Source organism: Cavia porcellus, unplaced genomic scaffold (genome assembly GCF_034190915.1).
Source record: "Cavia porcellus strain 051 isolate PalLab524CR breed Dunkin Hartley unplaced genomic scaffold, mCavPor4.1 scaffold_10, whole genome shotgun sequence".
NCBI lineage: Eukaryota > Metazoa > Chordata > Mammalia > Rodentia > Caviidae > Cavia > Cavia porcellus.
In genome coordinates this window covers 45,801,550-45,816,930 of record NW_026947493.1, presented here as the reverse complement: position 1 = coordinate 45,816,930, position 15,381 = coordinate 45,801,550, and positions in this window count along the sequence as shown.

The following is a 15,381-nucleotide window of genomic DNA, read 5'->3' as shown; positions in this document are numbered from 1 at the left end:
ATTTTACAACCACCATTGAATGAATCGATTCAGGCAAGGAGTAACTGATGCAAAAACTACTATTTACTCTGTGCCTTCAATCAGGAGCGAGGACACAAGCTACATTAACCAAGTGATGAAATCAGCAGCTCCTCCAGGGGGTACATTTGTTTCTGGACCATCTGTTGTGCTGGAGGCGGAAGACCAGTGTTATCCATGCTGCATTCTTGTGCAAAATATTAAACCTCATCCGAGCTATGAAAAAGGGAGCAGATCAATCCAGACTGGGGGACACTTCCAGAATAACTATTCTAGATCCTTCAAAACTCTCAATCCTATGTACGCCCAACAGGCAGGGGAAACTGTCTGGAATCTTGAGGGATGATGGGCATAAGGAGACATAGCACCTGTAACTTATTTTTGAGATAGTTATCTATCATCTATCCATCCTATCTGTCATCTATCTATGTTGTATCTAATCTATCATATGTCTGTCTACCTAGCTTTCTATTTATGCATCTCTTATGAATCATATCATATACCATCTGCCTGTGATCTCTCTACTTGCCTGCTTTTCTATTTATCTATCTCCAACTTATCATCTATCAAGCATAAACCACCAGGAAATGTACTACAATATTAACAAGTGATAAGTCTAGATAAAGGTCGGATGGAGTCGTCATCCTACTCCTTGAATTTTTTATCAACTTGAAAATTTTTCAAAATAAAAAATTGGGTGGAGGTTAGAAGAGGCTAATGCATAGCTAGCTAGTGGTTAAAAACTAGACTATGAGATAATTAATTTCTGTATTTAAATCAAGATTTACATTTAACAACAGAGCAACCTTAGTTAAATTGCTACAGCTATAACTTCTTATTAAATGCACAATATGGGATAAAAATATAATAAAATGAGATCAATTTTATTCTTTTCTTATATCCCTATGAGTGCTGGAAGAATAGACTGTACTAAACAGCTGCTGATTCTTTGATCTATAGTACATGTAGTACAGAATTTTGAAGGGGATGGTAAAATGGGCTGGAATCTTTGGAAATTTTGGAAATTGTTCAGAGTCTTTTATTATTGTTTCTAAGAAAAAATGAGAAGTAATACCAGTGCCAAGGAATTTCAGTTTTCATTTTATTATAGTTGTTTAAAAACGTGTATTATTAAGGATTTAGCACAAATATGCTAATTGGCTTTGTTTTAGTTGTAAGTGACAGAAATCTATCTTGATATAACTAGATAAATCAAACGAGTTTGTGGAAGGGAAGAGTTGAAGAGTGAAAGCAAAGAAAGGTAAAGATATGGCTGCTTTTACTATCAACTTAAATGAGGAGCACAAATACCTACCATGCCTTTCATTTTCTTTTGTCATTTTATTTCTTCATAAATTTCATACTCTAGAGGCTGATTTATGTTCCTCTATGGAGCAGGAAACATGCTCCTTAAAAACAAAGAAGGGGCTGGGATTTCTCATTGAGTACCTGTTACCACTAGAGTCAGATCGACTCTCTAATTGGGATTCAGGTTAAAATGTCTGAGGAAGGAATTTGATTGGCCATTTTTTGTATCAAGTGCCTACTTGTGGCCAGTCAGCTGTGACTGTGTGTTTTAGGGGAAGGGTAGAGTCAGAAAAGATTAAGGAAGCTTTTCATGGGGCCCAGAGTTTGGAGATATAGAAGGAACAGTTCCAGAAATGGGAGTGGTGCTAGGCAGTAGTGTGAATGTATGCAGTATCAGAGAGGTTCAGGTTAAAGTTTTATAGGACTAAGTTCATTCGTTTTTATGAAAACACACACATTACTAACATGTGCTTTGGGAGAAAAATAAAAACTTTGGAAATCTGATGAATTCACAGAACTTCCAGAGAAAATGTGTGAATGAAGAATCTCAAGTGATCATAAAAACTAAGGAAAATAATTTGTTTTTCACAAGTAAGATTTTGTATGACTGGTAGAGAGAGAAAGTAATATAGTTTAATTATGCATTTGGGTGTGAACATTTGGAGTGAAAATACACTATGACATCATCATGACTAAGAAAATTACAAAGAGGTTATGAAGTTAGAAGTTTGTCCCTTAGTCCAGTGAATTCAAATCCACAGCCACACTATTTTTTTGAATTGTACTTGACACGCTAATAGCATCTTTAACTCTGCCTGTGATTTTATTGAAAACTCTGGAATCAGATATCTTCATATTTTTCTTGTTTTGAGACAGAATCTCACTATGTACCCCAGGCTGGCCTCAAACTCACAATGATCCTCCTGCCTCAACCTCCACAGTGGAATCAGATATTCTTAACTAGTTGACTCATCCACGACAAAAAAAGTGAGCATAGACTTTCTTTCTGTTATTTCCACTGAGTCACGAATTTCCACTTCTGTTATTTGTGATTTTATAATATTTGTGGTGCTGGGGATTGAATCCAGCACCTTGTACCTAGTGAGCGAGCATTGTGACACTGAGCGATGATTTCAGCGCTTGAACCAAGTCCTTTTCTGCTTCTCTGGCATGCTGTGGAACCCTCACCCCATTCACAACATTCAAGATATGAGCTAAATAAAATCTCTTCTAAAGAATCAAGTCTCAAGAATATTTTGTTATGAAAGCTCAAAAGGACTAGCACAGCATGCACTGAAAGCTGTTTTTATGAGAAATCTATCATTTTGTATTATTAAATATTATATGCAATGAATGCTAGCGATAGAGCAGAAATCTGACATTTTTTTGCCAAGATGTGACAGTCATTCTATAAAAGGAAGCTGCAAGAATTCAGTGTATTGTTGGGTTTGGTGGCACGTGCCTGTAATTCCATCACTTAAAGCTGAGGCAGTAAGACTGAAAATTTGAGGCCAACTGTGGCTACATAGAGAGTTCAGGCCTGGCCGGAACTATATAAAGTGACCTGCCTCAAAAACAACAACAATAATTATACAACTACACACACACACACACACACACACACACACACACACACACACATACAGAGTTGGGGCCAAGCATTTGAGGATGAAACTCAAGGCTAGGACTCTTGCCTTGAACATTTAGATTCAATCCCCAGAACCCAAAAGAAAAGAAAAAAGAGAAGAAAAAAAGAAAAATTTAATGTACATATAGACTTATTTTTGATCTTATACCGAAAGCTAATGGTAAGCATATATTCTTGTACAAAAATAAAAATTTTATATTTGTTTTGTTTGCCAGAAATGACCAGAATTAGAGCAAATGTTAAAAGAATTTGGAACTTGCTATTTCCTATCCAGGTGACCTGTGTGACATTTGCAAAATGTACTATGTTTTTCAGCTAAAGAAAGGAAGAAAGAGAGTAAGAAAGAAAGAAGGAGCAGCTGCTGCAGCAGCCTTCGGCAACATCTTTTATTTCAGACAGATCTTCACTGTCCAGAGTCCAGACTGGCCTCAAACTTGCTGTGTATCTCAGGGTGGCCAATGCTCTTGCAGCAGCCTTCCAAGTGCTGGGATTATAGGCGTGGGCCACCAGGATGGGCTTTGGGCAAATTTGTTTCTTTCCGGTGTTGGAGATCAAAGCCTGGGATCCAGGCCTGTTAGGTAAATGCCCTATCTCTGAGCAATATGTCCATCCCTGGACAAAATTTTTAATCGTTCTCAATCTAAGATTTATAGTTGTGTGAGAACATGAGTAATCTAAATCACATTTGATATATGAATCAGATTTTCACAACACAGGTGTTCAGTTAAATAATATTTTTACAACTTATATATGAATCCTAGTGGAATCTCCAACAACTTGTTGTTATATAAAAAATTCATGAAGTTAATCTTAAAAAGGGACAAGCCTGAGATTTGGAGAGCTGGGACAGTTAACTTTGAGGGGGTCACCAACTTTGTTCTGTAACTGATATTTATTACTGGGTATTTATGCTTTAAGCTAGTCACAAAATTGTGTTTGTTTTATTTATTCTAATTAGCAAGATGGTGAGACCAGCTTCTAACATAAAGGAATATTTTCTCACTGCGAGAGAGAAGGAAAGAGATTTCAAAACAATGGCTCATGGAAAACACAATTTTCAAGGAGGGATCTAGGAAATATTTCACATAGCAAATAGAAAATTTATGAACTTTGTCTTTTCCTTTTTAAATCCACTTTTCTTTTTTTGGGGAATCCATTTCTCAAATAATGATTTCTGAATCAATTTTACACAGCAAGAGACATTTTAAAATAGGCCCTTCTCCTTTACAGTCTTGGTTGGCTTCTCATGATTCAGAAAAAGTTAAGTTCAAAGAAGTTAGTATCTATAAGATTCAAGCATCAGTTTCTACTTATTTAGAAAATTTAAATGGTAAACTATAAGCACATATTTAAATAAGGTTTGCTTTGAAATTTAATATAAATATGATAATTTTTTTGTGCAAACCAATTTCAATGCAATATAGTTAATATTCATAAGGTAACAAAATTATCTTAGATTTAGAAAATATGCTTAAGTATGTGCTTGATTTTACTATTGCCACCACATTTCTTTCTTTTTTTATCTTTTGAGGAAAAGAACAAAAAGATGGAAAATAATTTTTACATCTGTGGTTTCAAAATTCCCAGATATGCTAATCTCTTTTTAAAATGTTAACTGATGTCAGTTGCAATCGTTTACAAGTCTTGAAATTTTCCTGTACTAATAAAAACTTGGCAAATTGCTAAGTTTGGAGATTCAGTATGAAAGGGTTTATGCTTATTTGAATGGGAACCGGGTGCCCATTTCACAATTGTTTCAAATATTAAGTTTTAAACATTTATTTTTTGGGTTCCTGCTTGGGCAGCGTGTTGCGGCGGACAGTTGCCTACAGGAGCATCGCTGAGCAGCGCGTCCAGCTCCCTTATACCTCGGCTGAAACCCTGGACTGTGGTTGCATAGCAATGAAAACCATTGTTTTACTGACACACTTTGGCCTTCATACCTCATTGTATGGGGGAAATAAAAGCTTTAGCTTGCTTTTAATTAGTTTTGGGCCACATATTGCACTTCTATAAAATATTTATTGTATTGTACCCTATAAAATTTGTGCCACATCTATGAATGCAAGCACAGTACTCTGCTTTCTTAGGTGCATGGAAATGAAACACAACTTCTTAAATCTGTGTCATTGAGAACAAGAAGAGCTCTACAAAGATAAGCTAAGAACTTGTTCAACTATGACACTCAGACTAAAAAGATAATGACAAGTGGATCGCATAGGCAGTTCAATTTTTTATTAAGCAATATGCAGGGTATAATATTTTGTGTTAACTACCCCCCACCCATGCAAAATATTGAATGGAGTAATTTCTTCAGATTTATGGCAAATAGGTACAATCTAGCAAACTACACACTACGTAATTTTGAAATACAGGACTTGCTAGAAAGAAAGATATAATTGGCCCTTAGCCATGGGATACCATTTTCGGTGATAAAGAGAAAATAATCAGGGAAGCAACCAGTTGGCTGAACGCGGAGCTAGGAATAATGATCAGTGTGTGATCGCTGTGAACGTTACCCTTCTCAATAGTCTCCTCTTGAGCGAGGACCCTGCACCTGGCACTTCAGTGCGGTGGCAGCTGAGAGGAGACGCAGAGGCCAGGCCATAATGGCCTGCTGCCCAGCCCTCTGAGCAGGTCACTCTCAATGGCTGCAGATGTTCGCGAAGAATGATTGCTCCTAGGTACCCTCCTTCAGGCATAATCCCAGGGCCCTTGTCGCAGCCAGCAGCTTGAGCTCTTGAACATAAAGGCTAGGCCTAAATTAAGGAGCTGAGAAAGCTTTGATTGGCCCAGCCTTAGATGTCTTAAGTAGATTGTGAAAATAATTGATAATAAATGACCAAGTTAATTTAAAAATAGGGTTTTTGTTTGTTTTTTTGTTTATTACATCTCACTGATGGCATGCTGCTTCTGGAAAGTTTCTATAAGCTGGTAAACTTGTCTGATGTCACTCTGCATTTTAAATATACATGTATAAGCTGGCTAGGCTATAAATGTTTTTATTAAAGAATTAAAAGGAAATGAGGTGGCTTAAAATCAGGTGTGGTCAATAAAACTCTGTTTGAGTTGGCATAGAGGCAGTTGCATATATTTTTTGTTGAGTTGCTGCTTTACCTTTGTCACTTGTATCACCAGTGATTAAATGCAATCTTGCTTCCAGAAAAGTACCATTTATAGTGCATATCAGTTATCATTAGGCTGTATTCTTAGTTGATGAATGGCCTTGATGCTATAGCCAAGTGATATACCCATTAGATTTATTGTATTTAATAGTGATTTATGCTTTTTGATTAGTCATGACTTTCAAAAGAAGGAGAGGAGTTCAAAGAGGGATCTTAGGTCTATCATTTAAACTAATAGATTAAACATGTTTATTACCACATAACCTTGTCTAATTGAGAAGAGAAACAGTTCTCTTTCTTTCTTTCTTTCTTTTTCTTTACTTTCTCTCTCTCTCTTTCCTTTTCTTTCCCTATCTTTGTCTCTCTTAGTTTGTTCCTTCCTTTTTTTTTTTTTTTTTTTTGTCTTTTTAAGACAGGGTCTCCCTATGCAGTTCAGGTTGGCCTTGAGCTCACTTTGTAGTCCAGGTTAGTCTTGAATTTGCAATGCTCCTCCTGTCTCAGTATCCTGAGGGCTAAGATTACAGGCATGCACCACCATGCCTGGCTCTTTTCTTTGTTTTCTGAAGCAAAATCTCATTATGTAGCTCACACTGGTTTTGAACTCACTGTGTAACCGAGGCTGGCCTCGAACTCATTGAGATTCTGCTGTTTTAGCTTCCTGAATGCCGGGATCACAGGAATGCTTCACCAGCCTGGCAAACAATTCTTAATAAAGAAAGTGGTTATTAACTATTTGAGTGGTCAAGTTATTGTTCTTTCTCCATGATTCTAACTGAAAAAGAAATTTTTTTCTTCATCTTCCATGAGATGGTTTTTAAATTTGGATTTAAACTGGAATCATTAAAAAACATTTTTTTTTGTCTGCCTTCTCTGTAATCTGCCTTCCTCTTCCTCTGGGAAAACACTTGTCTTCCTTCCTGGAATTTGTGAACTCTGTTTGGATTGATTGAAAGGAGTTGCCCAAGAGGCAAACTGGGCTGTGTAACAGATCAGGATCCAAAGAATGGGAACATGGTTTTATCAGCACACAAATGCCATCCCCTGGGCCTACCAAGCAGCATAAACCAGGAGATATTTTCTTTTCTTTCTAAAAATTCTTTTTGGTGCTGAGGACTGAACCCAGGGCCCCACAACACAGCTCCAGTAAATTGCTCATGAGACAAATACTGTCTAGACTGTGTATGCCCATGCGTTCTGTCCAGCATGTATGTTCACTTTCCTAAATCAGATGATTTCAATACCAAATTAAATATTTGAGACTTACTGATACTAATTCTTAGCAGAAAACAATTTTTTTTGAAGGGGGTGCTGGGGATTGAAGCCAGCATCTTTCACACGTCAGGGAAACATTCTATCATTGAGTTACAGCCCTGACCCAGTTGATACCATTTTTTCCAAGTCAACAATTTCAACTTCCCCTTCTCTGCATTACTTGAGTGATGGTAACTGTAATATTTCTTCTATTATGCCAGTGATGGTACTGTCACAATGCCTCACTCCATACATAGTCTTCATGTCTATTTCTGAAATAGTGAAATTAAACTAGATCTCAGAATTATGTCCATTATCCGGAAAAGATTGTTATGAGGTTTTAATTAGAAGTTATGTCCACAAGGAGATTTATGGCTGTAAATTTCCTCATACACATGGTTTTCATTATAATGGCAGTGAACCAATAACTTTTATGTGATTCCCATCACCCCCTCCTTTCTCCACCCCCTGTGAAACTGAAATCATAGTAGAGGCCACTCAGGTTCCCGAAAAAAATGTGAGCATTTATAGATCGTGTTGAAACAGAAATCCTTCTGTTTAAGAAATAAGCCAGAAATACCACAGAAAAAGACGAGCTAAATTATTATTTGTCATGTAAGCGTGGGAAAGTTGAACCTAAGGTTTGCTCTAGCAGTAATTTTTTAATGTGTATTTTTTTGTGAGGATATCTTAGAATATTCATGTGAGATTTGGGTCTGGATGGTGGTCATAAACTGGTGTAAGTCACCTCAGTCATCTCACCAGCATGTTCTACACCATTATGTCTGAGATCTGTGTGAAAATACAGCTTTTGCTGCTATGAAGTGCACACGTACACACACACACACACACACACACACACACACACACACTCCCTCCCAAGTTGTACTGCTATATTATCAGAAGGCCTGTGTTCTGAAATAACTCTTAGTTTTTCCTTGGTGAAATTTAAGAGTGTTACGTATGGTTAGGTAATCTTCACATTAGACCCTATAATTCTGAACACTCCCTTCACTCCCTAGAGAAGACATCTAAATCTACTGTCTTCAGATTAAAAGGAAAGATGGGGAGAAATGAGCTTCGAAGTGTGCTGAGCTTCTAGAAGGACCTTCAGAATGCCTATAGTATTGTGTCTATTCCCATGCCTCAGTCAATAGCTATTGATTGAGAAATACGCTATGATTACTAGGAATGTGTTCTGTGATATTTTAAAATAAATTGGTAATTATCATGGTTTCTATGTACATTTGAGAAATAATAGAAAAGCAGTTTACAATATATTATTTATTCAGTACAAAAGTTGATCAGTGAATACGCTTAGGAACAGCCTTGACTTGGGCCAGTGACCTACAGAGTTGAATTTTCATTTTAAATAAATTCAAGCAGTGCATGGTTCATTTTAGAACAATAAATAACAACAGCAGAGACAGCAACAATTCCTTCAGGCCCTTAGGATATGCCTATGAACATCTTGACCCTTATAGGAGAAATAACATCTGCAGAATTAGAGTCAAATTTATGAAACTTTTTAAAAAAGTTTGCATGACATCCCCAAACAATTTTATTTATAGGATTGTATTAGTGCCAAAAATGCAATATCTAAAAATATTGGTGGACTGGGAATAGAGTTTAGTGGTAGAGTATTTGCTTAGCATGCACAAGGCCCTGGGTTCAATCCCCAGCACTACTAAAAGGGAAAACAAAAGATAAACTTGTCTGCTCTTGAAAATATAACTGATGACCCTCCAGGTTAAAACATTATTCAACGTAAATAAATACTAACTATAGAGCAATCATTTTGGCCCTGGAAATTTCTCAGACTAGAAGAAATAACCTATTGAAATATCCAGTGGGAATGTCAGACTCTTGGGTAAAGAGGGGGAGTTAAGGAAAATTACTGTACACTGAGATCCTACGGTGGTGTGTTGGGCATTGCTACTGGTGACAAAAATAGTATACTGATCCCCTCAAAGAACCCTGCAGTGTACTCACAGCTGTCCCCTAAACAACTGAAAAAGTGGAGAGAGATGGGAGCTACAGTGGAGGCAACATGCTGGACAAATAAACTCTTGGGAAGAGTTTCACCATCTGGACCAAATGGCGCTGGGAAGCCTTGGCTCAGACGCGAACTTAGAATAATAGGTGAAGAATCCCAACACCACTGAAGGGTGGACCAAGCCTTAGCAACCGCGCAGCTATTGTACTGCAGACAAACAACACATAATACAGAGAGAACAGGGCCAAGGGGAAGGCTCTCTGAGAGTGAAGCCAAGGAGAGTTACAGGAAGAGTGAAGAGGCAGCTGCAAGTCCTCCAATGACTAGGGGGAGATTGTTTCAGATTTCAATGGGAAAAAGACCAGTAGTTCAGGGCTGGGGCTGGAAATTCACATCTAGCCTATCGTTGGCACTTGGTAAGTTTTTTTTTTTTTTTTTTTAAAGAAAAGATAAATGACTATTGTAGCAACTATTCCTACACTGCAAACGTCTCTCAAGCTTAATAGGTAAAACAGTCATTTATTACGCTCGTGAAGTGGGAGAACTGGAAACGGGGTGGCCACAGAGTGTGTGGTTTGGGTGGCCACGGAGTTTCTGGTTAGTTGAAGGCTAAGTGACTCACAGGTTACAGCCAGAATCATGTCTTCACTTACAAGCCAGGGACAGGCTGTTGTCTGGCACTACCTGTGGGAATGCTTTGCCTAGCTTCTCCATGTCCCACAGACCAGGCTGCCGTGGGTGACATCCTAGCCATTTCCCAAGATCAAGCAACGTGGGACACCCAAGAAGGAGCGTCGTGCCTTTTAGAACCTTGCTGCTGCTTCCACCATTGGCACAAATTCAAGGGGAGAGCACAGGGACTGCACTTGGACACAGCATCACAGTCACTTTGTAAAAAGTGGACAAGACAAGCGTGCAGGGCTGAAAAATGACAATCTGCCACAGTGACAAGTTTTCTTAGGATTGGGAGGAGTGAGTGGGACTCTTTAAATTTGTCTGGAGTGTGAGCGAGCCAGGAAGAGAACCAGTCAGCTCTCCTGTGAGCCTCCTGGTGCAAGGGCTGAGAATCAGACATCCCATCCCTTCCACCCACTGTTAGCAACTGGGGCCAGAGGTCTGAGCATCTCTTGGGAAGAGGATCATATGCAATAGAGCAAATATGGGTGATTTTCTTCTATCTGCTCTTTGAAGGCCAATATTGTTTTCACTGGCTTTATCCTGATTGGTTATTTTGCTCTATTCAATATTCTGTTTTGATAGATTTTATAATGTTCGGTTTTTGGTCTGATTTTACTATACCTGATTGAGTGGAAATTATTATGAAGATAACGAGATGCACTATGGTGCCTATTACTGTTATCCCAGTATCCTGCTCTGAAGTTCTGTATCAATTTCTACACTGTCTCAGTTGGATTTGTTCTGTCTTGTTCTATTGTATTTTACTACCTTCAAAACTTTCATATCAGGGGAAATCTGAAAGTTGAAAAAGTTTTGGAGTGAAGGAAAAGGGACTTCAGGTTCACATCACCAGTCTTTCTTTTTGTCTGTGAAATGTTACACCACTGTGATATATCCCTGGTCCATTTAATTTTATATTTTCTTTTACACAGAATCTTACTGAGTTGCCCAGGCTGGCCTGGAACTTTTAATCCTTCTGCCTCAGCCTCCTGATTAGCCTCCAGATTAAAATTGAGTGTCACCACACCCAGCTTCACGATCAGTTTTAACACTGGCACTAGTCCTGCTGTGCTTTAGGCTGGAGATGAGTCTGTGCAGCGTAGCCTAGAGTTCAAGATCACTACATAGGTGTTTCTAGCTGAGATGGGTTCCTAGATATCGGCTAATCAATGAAGTTCCTGGAGTTAGACTAGGGCAACAACAATACCATCTTATCAAGAAGCTAGAACTTTAGCATCTTCTCTGATGATAAGAGGCAGCAATCTCTTAAGCACTGTTATATTTAATTTTGCAGACCCCAAAGATGTGAGGCTGAGAGTGTTCTATCCAATTATTCTCAGATCAGTGCCTGTTAAGTGCAGTCCAGGGTAGGAGGACACCCCAAGAGAAAGGGTAGGTCAAGGCAGAGACAAGGGTGTAGCTCTGGGAAGTCAATGGGAGTGAGCAGACAGTTTAGAGCTTCACAAGTAAGTACCCCTGAGGTCCAGCTAGCAGGAGACCTAAGGCCTGCCTTGTTAGAGCCTGGTAAAACTGTGCAGCCCCGTCTCACAGAAGAGCAGAGACAGACAAGACTCCCCACCCCTGCTTGGCAGAGGCTCTTTTGGGTGGGACTCAAATGATTTTCTCTGCAAACATTTTAAATCACATAACGATTCAGATTAAAATATTTATGGGTGCATCTTTGATCCTTACTAATTTGTCTACCATGTTTTACAATACGTATTTAAAAATGTTTCTTAAACTTGTTTTCAAAAGCCTCAGTTAAAAAAGGTTCTTCACATGCCTATCTCTTCTCTGTATTCTTAACTTTATTGGGGGGTATAAACATAGTATGGAAATAGTCAGCAAAAGCTCAGTTACTCCTTGTCGGATTTATCCAATGAATGAATAATGTAACTATTTTGCTTTTTTCCCTGACAGCTGCCTTCCCTTTGGCTCTGTTTCAAATTTTAGTGCCCTGTGGGGAGAGGAGTACAGAAGCACAAAACTCACAAAACTTTGCCACTCTCTATTGCTTCTGTTAAAATGATCAGAGAAAGTACAAGAGTGTAGATACTGGAGAAAATGATTTTCACAATTATTTATTGCCCCCAGATATCTCTACTACTTCCTTCGAGCTCTCCACACAAATAAGCAGATTCTTTTGTAATAGATATAAATATATAAACCGTGTCTTTCTATAGGATTTCCTGTGTTAGACACTCTAACCTTCTTTCGGGGTATCTTTAACTAGGATTCTGGATGTCATTTGCATTTGTTAGGTGCTCAGATGTTCGTTTTTAGTTGGAAACAAGGTAAAGCTCTGTTTCCACTCTTTCTGCTCTGTTCGCTTCCCAGCACTGTTGTGGCACTGACTGGTAGCTTCCCGATTGTAGCAATAATGCTGTATTTCTGGAGTTTTCAGTTCTTGTAGGCAGCTTTCTTCTTCCTCCCTCTCTTCTCACGCATGGGACCCAGAGCGTCTCGCATAAGGGCTCTGTCACTGAGCTCTATCCTCAGTGGCCAGGTACTTCTTATTTAACAGGGGACAGATTCTCTTTTGGATCGCAATTCTGAGAAATGTCTGTCTACCTTAACCATTTTTTTCTTTTGCTTTTCGAACAATGTTTAAGCCATTTAATGAATCTTATTCAATGATTTAATAAACTTGCTGGAGTACGTTCTGAGCTCTGAAGCTGATCCCTTACTGAAACACACAGGAAATTTGGCTGGCGCAGGTAGGGAAAGAATCTTTTTAGATTGTCCTGGATATGTGTAATATAAATTTAGGATCACATCTGGGTATTTAGAATGTAGATCTTTTGTTTGTTTGAGACAGGGTCTTGCTATGTAGCCCAGGCTGTCACGGTCAGAAACCACTGTCATGATCACTTGTCATGGTCTTTCTGCCTCAGCCTCCCAAGTGCTGTGGCACCACGCCTGACTTAGAATGTAGATTCTAGTGCTAGTTTTCTGTCAGTCTATACACCAACCCATAGAGACTGGAGGTCTTTTAGAATCTGTGATGCAAGAACTGCTCTATTGCAAGATAAAAGAAATTTGACTGGTAGCTCATATTTGTCAGCCTTTCTTGAAGCTCAGCATGGGTGTGTGACTAAGTCCCATGCCGTGTGCTGTAAGGGGAAATTATTTTATGAGTCTTTGAGGGAATCATTAACAAAAGATAACTTTCCAGCCAGGTGTGGTGGGGCACACCTGTAATTCCTGCACTTGGGAGGGCTGAGGTGGAGGGATTGAAAATTTGAGGCCAGTCTGGATTGGATAGCAGTTCAAGGCTGGCCTGGACTATCCAGCAAGACCATATCTTAATCCTTTCCTACCCACAATAAAAAAGTTAATTTTCCAACAGCTCCCTGTGGAATAGATGGAACCAACAAGATACACTGACAGATAGACTGTCAATAAGACTTATTATAGGGTATAACAAAAAGGAGAACCAAGAAAAACTTCATAGATTTTTGTCAGAGCTACCAGAGGGACAGATATGTTACTAGCTGACATGGACAAGATTTGGGTAGAGATTGGGAGGATTATTTGGGACATGGTGAGTTAGAAATACATAGAGATCTATGTTAAAGATAGTAGGAAAGTTCATAGACAAATCTGGGGTGAAGGAGAGAGATTCAAGCTGGAGAAGTAATTTAGAGTCTTTGGTATATACATGATACTTGAAGCTGAGAAATACAATGAGATCATTGGGGGAAATTTATAGAAAGGCAAAAGGAAGGGCCAAGGACTGAGCCCTGGATACCATAATATTAAGAGGTCAGGGAAAGGAGGAGAAACCTGCAAAAGAGTCAAGGAAGAGAGTTTAGGAAGCATGATGTCCTTGAAGACACACATAGAAAGAAAATTAAAGTGAACATCTGAGCAAATATTGCTAACAGGTTATGTAAAGTGAGCATTGACTGTTGGACTTAACCCAGGCAGTGAGGAGAAAGTGACACGGTGCTACAGCTTGTGTCTAAATGCTCTCATGTGCAGTCACAGGTGGAGCTTTTTCAGAGGTGGCTGGATCTAGAGTACGTGATTATTTCATGGTTCAATGCTAGGATTAAGAGTGATGGAACTAAGGGTGAGTGATTACTAAATCAGTCCACTGATTGGTTTGGCACTGCCCTAATCCTGGTGGCCTGAATACAGTATAAGGGACAGAAAGAGTCTTGGCTGGTCCCTTTCATGCTTTGCTACCTTCTGCCTGCCGTGAACTGTTTCTCCTCTACAATGCCTGTCTGCCATGCCACCCTGCCATGGAGTGAGCTGATTATGAGCTGAAACCTCTACACACTGTGAGCTAAATAAACCTTTCCTCTCTTACCTTGTGGGCACTGGATATTTTGTTTCATCAGTGAGAAAAGTAACTAGGACACATGGCCAGGGTAATTTTAGTGGTATGGAGGGAAGAACCCTGAATGGAGTTGGCTTATCATTGGCTGTCCATTGATTATGTCTCTCTAAATACAGGAGCAGGGCATGGATCAGTAATTCACATTTTCCTTTTTCTCTCCTAGTTTCCCTCTTCTTTATATTTATTTATTATGCTTTTTTTTCCCTGTGAGACTGTGTTATTGCAAAGGGCCCTCTATATTTTTTAATGTTTACTTTCTTTTTTTCTAAATCAACTAAATAAGCCCTTTTGGTATCTCCATAAGATAGCTAGGAAGTGTCAGAACTAACATTTGAACCCAGACCTATGTTGCTAAACTCTTTGATGTTTTGCTGATGACAAATATGACACATTTTCCATCAGCAGAAGGAATCAGAAGTTTGTTAGGGAATACACAGGAGTGAACAGATAACAATAACTTGATGTAGTATAAGAATCTAGGTAGGAAATCTTAAATCAAAACTTAACAGCTTTCTTCAAAATGAGGGACAAGGTGGGTCCCAAAGAGCAAGTGAGAATTAGCCTACAGGGATCAAAAGATGGGGGGAAGGAAGACAGAAGTGAGGGAAGGGAACACCACAGGGATCGCACTGTGTTATGTACAGGTACCACCTGCTCACAACGAATGTAATCATTGTGTACTGCAAACACGTCCTAATAGAAATACAAATTAAAATTAAAAAGGGAAATGAATTAGGTGAAGAGGGAACCCCAAAGGAAATATGCTCCAGGAAAAGTAGTCCATGATGCAGAATTATAGAGTTATGAGAGAAGATGGCACAAATAAGTGTTTTATTGTAGAAGTTTCAGGAATTCTTTTACAGATTCTGGAGTACATCTTAAGGACAATGGAAAGTCGCTAAAGATTTAAGGGTGAGAATAATATCCCCAGAGTGCATATCAAAGAGATTGCCCTAAGCTGCTTTTGGATAGGCTGCAGTACTTTCCCGCAATCCAGTGTTTTTCCTAC